This window comes from Chrysochloris asiatica, unplaced genomic scaffold, assembly GCF_000296735.1.
Source record: "Chrysochloris asiatica unplaced genomic scaffold, ChrAsi1.0 scaffold00291, whole genome shotgun sequence".
Classification (NCBI taxonomy): Eukaryota; Metazoa; Chordata; class Mammalia; order Afrosoricida; family Chrysochloridae; genus Chrysochloris; species Chrysochloris asiatica.
Window position 1 is genome coordinate 12,504 of NW_006408809.1, and position 6,475 is coordinate 18,978.

The 6,475-nt window shown below is 38.0% G+C and overlaps 1 pseudogene; it reads right to left on the reverse strand.

Moving 5' to 3' along the window:
* Positions 1 to 1,345, reverse strand: part of LOC102833222 — a 4,363-nt pseudogene extending 3,018 nt beyond the window's left edge.
* Between the last annotated feature and the right edge of the window lie 5,130 nt (positions 1,346 to 6,475).

A 6,475-nucleotide genomic window follows, 5' to 3' on the forward strand; every position in this document is an offset into this window, starting at 1 on the left:
ATGGTGTTGGAGGAGAATATTGAAAGTGCCATGGGCTGCCAAAAGAACCAATAGATCCATTTTGGTTGAAGTGCAACCAGAGTGCTCCTTGGAGGCCAAGATGGCCAAACTTTGTGTCTCATACTTAGAACATATTGTCACGAGGGAGCAGTCGCTGGAGAAGGATATCATGTTTGGTAAGGTGGAGGGTCAGAGAAAAAGAGGAAGACCCCCAACGAGATGGATTAGCCAAATGGCAGCATCATTAGACTCAAGCGTGGCAACAGTAGTGTGGTTGGCCTAGGATCGGGCAGTGTTTCATTCTGCTGTGCATAAGGTCACTATGAGTCAGTACCGACTCAATGGCACCTAACAACAACAACTTGCAGCATTGCATTCATTTATTGAAACATGTCTATTGGTATTCCACCAATTTCTGGAGCCTTGTTTCTCACCATTGTCTTCAGCATAGCTTGGACTTCTTTCTTCAGTGCCATTGGTTCTTGATCATATGCCACGTCTTGAAATGATTGAATGTTGATCAACTCTTTTGGTATAGTGTCTCTGTGTATTTGTTTTATCTTCTTTTGATGCTTCTGAAATTGATCAATACTTTGCCCATAGAATTTTTCAATAATTCAAGTCTAGGCTTGAATTTTTTTTCTTCACTTCTTTCACCTTGAGAAATGTGTCCTTCCCTTTTGGTTTTCTAAATCCTGATCTTTTTACATTTCCTTATAATACTTTTCCTTGTCTTTTGCAGTCACCCTTTGAAATCTCCTGTTCAGTTCTTTTAGTTCATTATCTCTTATCTTTGCTTTAGATACTCTAGAGCAAAAGTAAGGTAAGCAGTGTGGTGTTGTGGATTAATGCACTGGACAGAAAGTCAGTGTGAACCGCAAGGTCGGTGGTTTAAACTCCCCAGCCGCTCCTTGGAAACCCTATACAAGGTTCAAACTCATGAGCCACTCCTTGAAAATCCTACGCAGGGTCATTATGAGACACAACTGACTCAAAGGCACTTAACAACAACTCTACATTCCAGAGCAAGTTTCAGAGTCTTGTCTGACATCCATTTTGATCTTTTCTTTCTTTCCTGTCTTTATAATGATCTTGTACTGTCTTCATGTGCTATGTCCTTGATGTCAGCCCACCAGTCCTCTGGTCTTCTGTCATTAGTGTTCCGTGTGTCAAATATATTCTTGAGACAGTTTCTAAATTCAGGTGGGATGTACTCAAGGTCATACCTTGACTCTCGTTGACATGTTTAATTATTTTTCTAATTCAGTTTGAACTTACATATGAGCAATTGGTCTATTATACAGTTTACCTTGTTCTTACTAATGATGTTGGGCTTCTCCAGCATCTCTTTCCACTGATGTAGTTGGTTTTATTCCTGTGAATTCAAATGCAATGAAATCCATATACATAGTTGTCATTTATGTTGTTGACAAAAGGTATTTACACTGAATAAACTATTCATCTTGAAAATTTTTATCATGCAATTTCCTATGCTATTTCTATTACCAAGGTCATATCTTTCAATCACCAACCCATTTTCTTTGTTTCTAAGCTTGGCATTCAATCACCAGCTATTATCAATGCATCTTGATCACAGAATTGATCAATTTCCGACTGCAGAAACTGGTAAAAATCTTCAATTTCTTCCTCGTTGGTATTAGTAGTTGATGCATAAATTTGAATAATAGTCGTACTAACTGGTCTTCCTTGTATGTATAGTATCCTATCACTGATAACATTATACTTCAGGATAGATTTTGAAATGTTCTTTTTGATGATGAATGTCATGTGTCTTTGATTTGTCATTCCTAGCATAGCAGGCCATTTGATTGTCTGATTCGAAAAGATCCCTTTCAACTCACTAATGCCTAGAATATGGAACTTTATGTATTAATTTCTTTTTTGATGAGTTTGAATTTTTCTAGATTCATATTTCATACATTCCATGTGCCAATTATTAATGAATGTTTGCAGTTTTTTCTCATTATTTTGAGTCATGCCACATCAGTAAATGAAGGTCCTGAAGGCCTTTCTCAGGTGAAGTCACTAAGTTCAACCTCATTTTGAGGAGACAGCCCTTTCCCAGTCATCTTTTGAATGTCTTCCAACCAGAGAGGCTCACCTTCCCACATTATATCAGATAATGTTATGTTGCTGTTCATACAATTCATTTATCATTTTTGTAAGTAGATTGCCAAGTCCTTTTTCCGGGAGCTCTGCTGAAACCTGTCCTTCATGGGTTACCCTACTGATATTTGAAATATCAGTGGCATAGCTTCCAGCATCACACAAGCCACCACAGTATATGACAAATTGACACGTGAGTGGTGGAAAGATACATTGCAATGTTTTTCTGGGTGTAGAGCAATTTGTATGCTATAGAAATAACCTATTACTATATACTATATAAATTGCAACAGGGTGTTTCGTTTCTGTAGTATACAAATGACTCTATGATCCATTGCCAAGATCTCCCCTAAAAAAAAAAAATCTATATTACATTATTTAATGGCTACAAATGTAGTTTTATCAAACAGGGTAATTGTGACACTAATGAAGTACTGGTACTGGCATGCATTTGTTGTTGTTAGGTGCTGTCAAGTAGACCCTGACTCATAGCGACCCCCATGCACAGCAGAGCAGACCTCTGCCCAGTCCTGCACCATCCTCAGAATCATTTTTACACTTGAGCTCATTGCTTGTGCCATTGTGCCAACCCATCTTGTTGGGGTTCTTCCTCTTTTTCACTAAACCTCCTCTTTACCAAGCATGATGTCCTTCTCCAGGGACTGGTTTCTCCTGATATCATTTCCAAAGTATGAAGAGATAAAGAGAAGATTGCCTTCCTGGCATCTAACAAACAGTCTGGCTATACTTCTTCCAGATTTGTTCGTTCTTCTGGCAATCCTAGGTACTTTTAATATTTTTCTCCAACACCATAACTCAAATGCCTCAATTCTTTTAAGGACTTCCTTATTCATTGTCCAACTTTTACATGCATATGAGGGAATTGAAAATACCATGACTTGGGTCAGGCACACCTTAGTCCTCAAACTGAAATCTTTGCTTTTAAATACTAAAGAAATATTTTGCAGCAGAATTTCCTAAGGCAACAAGTCATTTGATTTCTTGACTGCTGCTTCCGTGAATGTTGATTGTAGATACAAGCAAAATGAAATCTTTGACAACTTCAATCTTTTTTTCATTTATCATGATGCTATTTATTGGTCTAGCGGTAAGGATTTTTGTTTGATTTACATTGAGGTGCAACCCATACTGATGGTTGTGGTCTTTAGTATTCATCAGTAAGTATTTTAAATTCTGTTCAGTTCCAGCAAGCAAAGTTGTATCATCTGCATATCACAAACTGCTAATGAATCATCCTCTAATCCTGATATCATATTCTTCTTCATATAATACAGCTTCTCAAATTATTTAAATAAGTATGGTGAAAGGATGCAGCCTTGGTGCACACCTTTCCTGAGTTTAAGACCACTCTGTGTCCCCTGGTTCTGTTCCAATGACAGCCTCTTAGGCTATGTACAGGTTCCTCACGAGCACAATTTAGTGCTCTGGAATACCTGTTCTTCGCAATGGTATCCATAGCTTGTCACGATCCACAGTCAAAGTGTGTGAGACCAGTGATAAAAAGTTATTGTTTCTTCACCTGACTCGCCAGTGTATGTCTTACAAATGTCTGCAATAGAATAATCACGGGCTACTAAGCATCTTCAATTTTAACTAGCAATGTTTTTTCACCTTGAGGTAAGTTTCCTTTCTTTTCCATAGCATCTTTCTTAGTGAAAATACAGGACTAATGAGGATCTGTGACCACCATCCTCCTTGCCCCACGTTATCCTAATATGAGGTCCAGACATATCAGATGAACAAATGAAGAGTTGGGCCCATACTTTTGTTCATAAAAAAACTTTACAGCAGAGTGTATGAACCTCAACCCAGAAACACAAGTATCTAAAAAATTTAATTTCCTTTAACTTTACTTAGATGTTGTTGTTTTTGTTAAGTACTGTGGAGTCGGTTCCAATTCATAGTGACCCTGCACATGGTTTCCTAGGCTGCAAATCTTTACGGGAGCAGAAAACCTCATCTTTCTCCTGCAGAACAGCTGGTAGTTTCAAACTGCTGACCTTGAGGTTAGCAACCCGATTCGTAACCACTATGCTACCAGAGCTTCTTAGATAAACTAACATACTATGTTGTTAACTTGATCTCAGTCAATTAAAACTTCACTCCTTTCTTCTCAGAGTTGGATGCAAATTCTGATGAAATCAGGTGGGAAAGTGTTGAATGGGGCAAGGTTGGCCCTTGGTATCAACCATTCATGCCAGGGTCCACCCTGTCACTGTTGCTCCTTTGCAACCCTTGGTCTGGACAGATTACCTTGGAGATGTTCATTATTCCTATATCTATACTTCCACTCCCTCCTAGGAAATGTGGAGTCCTGGTGTGGCACTGTAAGATCAGCACTGGGCTGCTAGCCACAAGGCTGGCTGTTCAAACCCACTAGTCAGTCCTCAGAAACCCTATACAGGGTCACTAGGAGTTGAAACCAAATTGATGACTCTTAACACCAACAACTGGAGAATTGGTGAGTCATTCTGCTGCTGTTCCATTCCACCCTAAGGCCCAGGAAACTTGGTAAGGCCATCTGTGGCCTTGACAATTTGTTCTTACTCTAAAACAACTATTCCCTATCTGGTATTTATGCTAAAACCAAATCCACCGCCACTGAGTCAGTTCCAATAACTCATTGCAGCTCAAATGACAGAGCAGAACTGCTCCTTAGGATTTTCAAGACGAAATATTTATGGCGTAGACAGCTTCAACTCTCTTCGGCAGAGTGGCTGGTGGGCTTGAACTGTCAACCTTATTAGTGGCCCAATGCCTTATACATAGCACCACTAGGGCTCCTTTCTCTGACATAGTCAAGTCTTAGGCTACTTCACTGAGACATCTGTGTTCTCATTTTGACCCTTCCATCACTATATCCTTGGCCCACAGCCCCCAGAGAATTTCCTTGGAGCTCTGGGGAAGCCTACTAGCATTTGACCTGGTGAAGACTCTGTCCCTTTGATTTTTAAAAGCATGAAGTCCTTAAGGAAAAAAAACCTTCTGAAAAGATTCCTTTTATCATTGCTTACTGTCAGTAAACAGCCCTCCACAGATGAAGGGTGCACAGCTCTGGAATGCAGAGGTAAAGAATGAAGGGAGAATTTCCATTCCTCCAATCAACATATATTTATTAATGATCACCATGAATCAGGCTGCTAGTCTCATGGTAAGCAGTTCAAACCTACCATCTGTTCTGTGGAAGAAGGATGAGACTTTCTGCTCCCATAAAGATTTAGAGCCTCAGAAACCCTGTACAGGGTCACTATGAGTTGAAACCAACTCCACAGCACATCACACACACATACAAGGCACTTAACCTGAAAACTCAGCATGGACAAGACAGTTAAAATTACCCACCATTGATCAGGAGGAAATAAATTATTAATATTCAAAAACATTGTTCTACACAAATATATACAACTGGTATCAGTAGACAAATGAATAAATATTTTTATTAGAGATTTGTTTTAGGAAAGCTATCTATCTCAAATGCTTGAGATGTTTGTGCTTCTTAGAACAGTAGTTTTCCAACTTGCTCAGGTGGAAGAATCACTGGAATCCATGTGTTCTTTGCTTTGATAATATATTTAATTGTTTAGCATGAACTGGGGCTCAGTTTAAAAGCTGGAATTATGACTCTTGTGTGTAAATACATTCACAGGAGTAAAATGAATAGTTAGGCCATATGAAATTACCATTTTCATTGGTCAAAATATGTAAATAGCAAAAATTTCATATGATTGTTAGTTACTTATCTAAACAGGTATAACTGATTCCATTTCTTAATTGATTTTTTAATGCTGTTTATTCTTATGTCTGCTAACCAATCCTTTGCTAACAGATGAAATAAATATGGCTTAAGTCAAAGTGATGGGAGAAAAAGCAACAGAAAAAAAATTAAGTAATGGATAGGATTTTCTCAATCTTCATACTTGGCAAAAGATTAAATGTATTCAATTTAAGGAGCAAAAATAATCTCTTTCCAGATTGTAGAGCCACAAATATGGTAACAAAAAAAATAGAAGAATGACATTACAAAACAAAATTTGTAAAGTAATGACAGATCATACAAATACCATTCAAAGATAATTTACTTTAATTCTCTGAAATGTATATTTGGCATGTAGATACATTTGCACTAGATAAACTGCCACCAGGGAATTCTGATGTGTGAAAGTCAAACCTAAAATTGTATACTCATATTTGTCCATTTAGTTTACTAGCATTTTACATCTGTTTTAAAACCACTCACTTGAATATTATATTAACTCATTGTTGTTGTTGTTATAAAGTGCAGTTGAGTCAGTTTCAACTCATAGTGAGCCTATATAGGGTTTCCAAG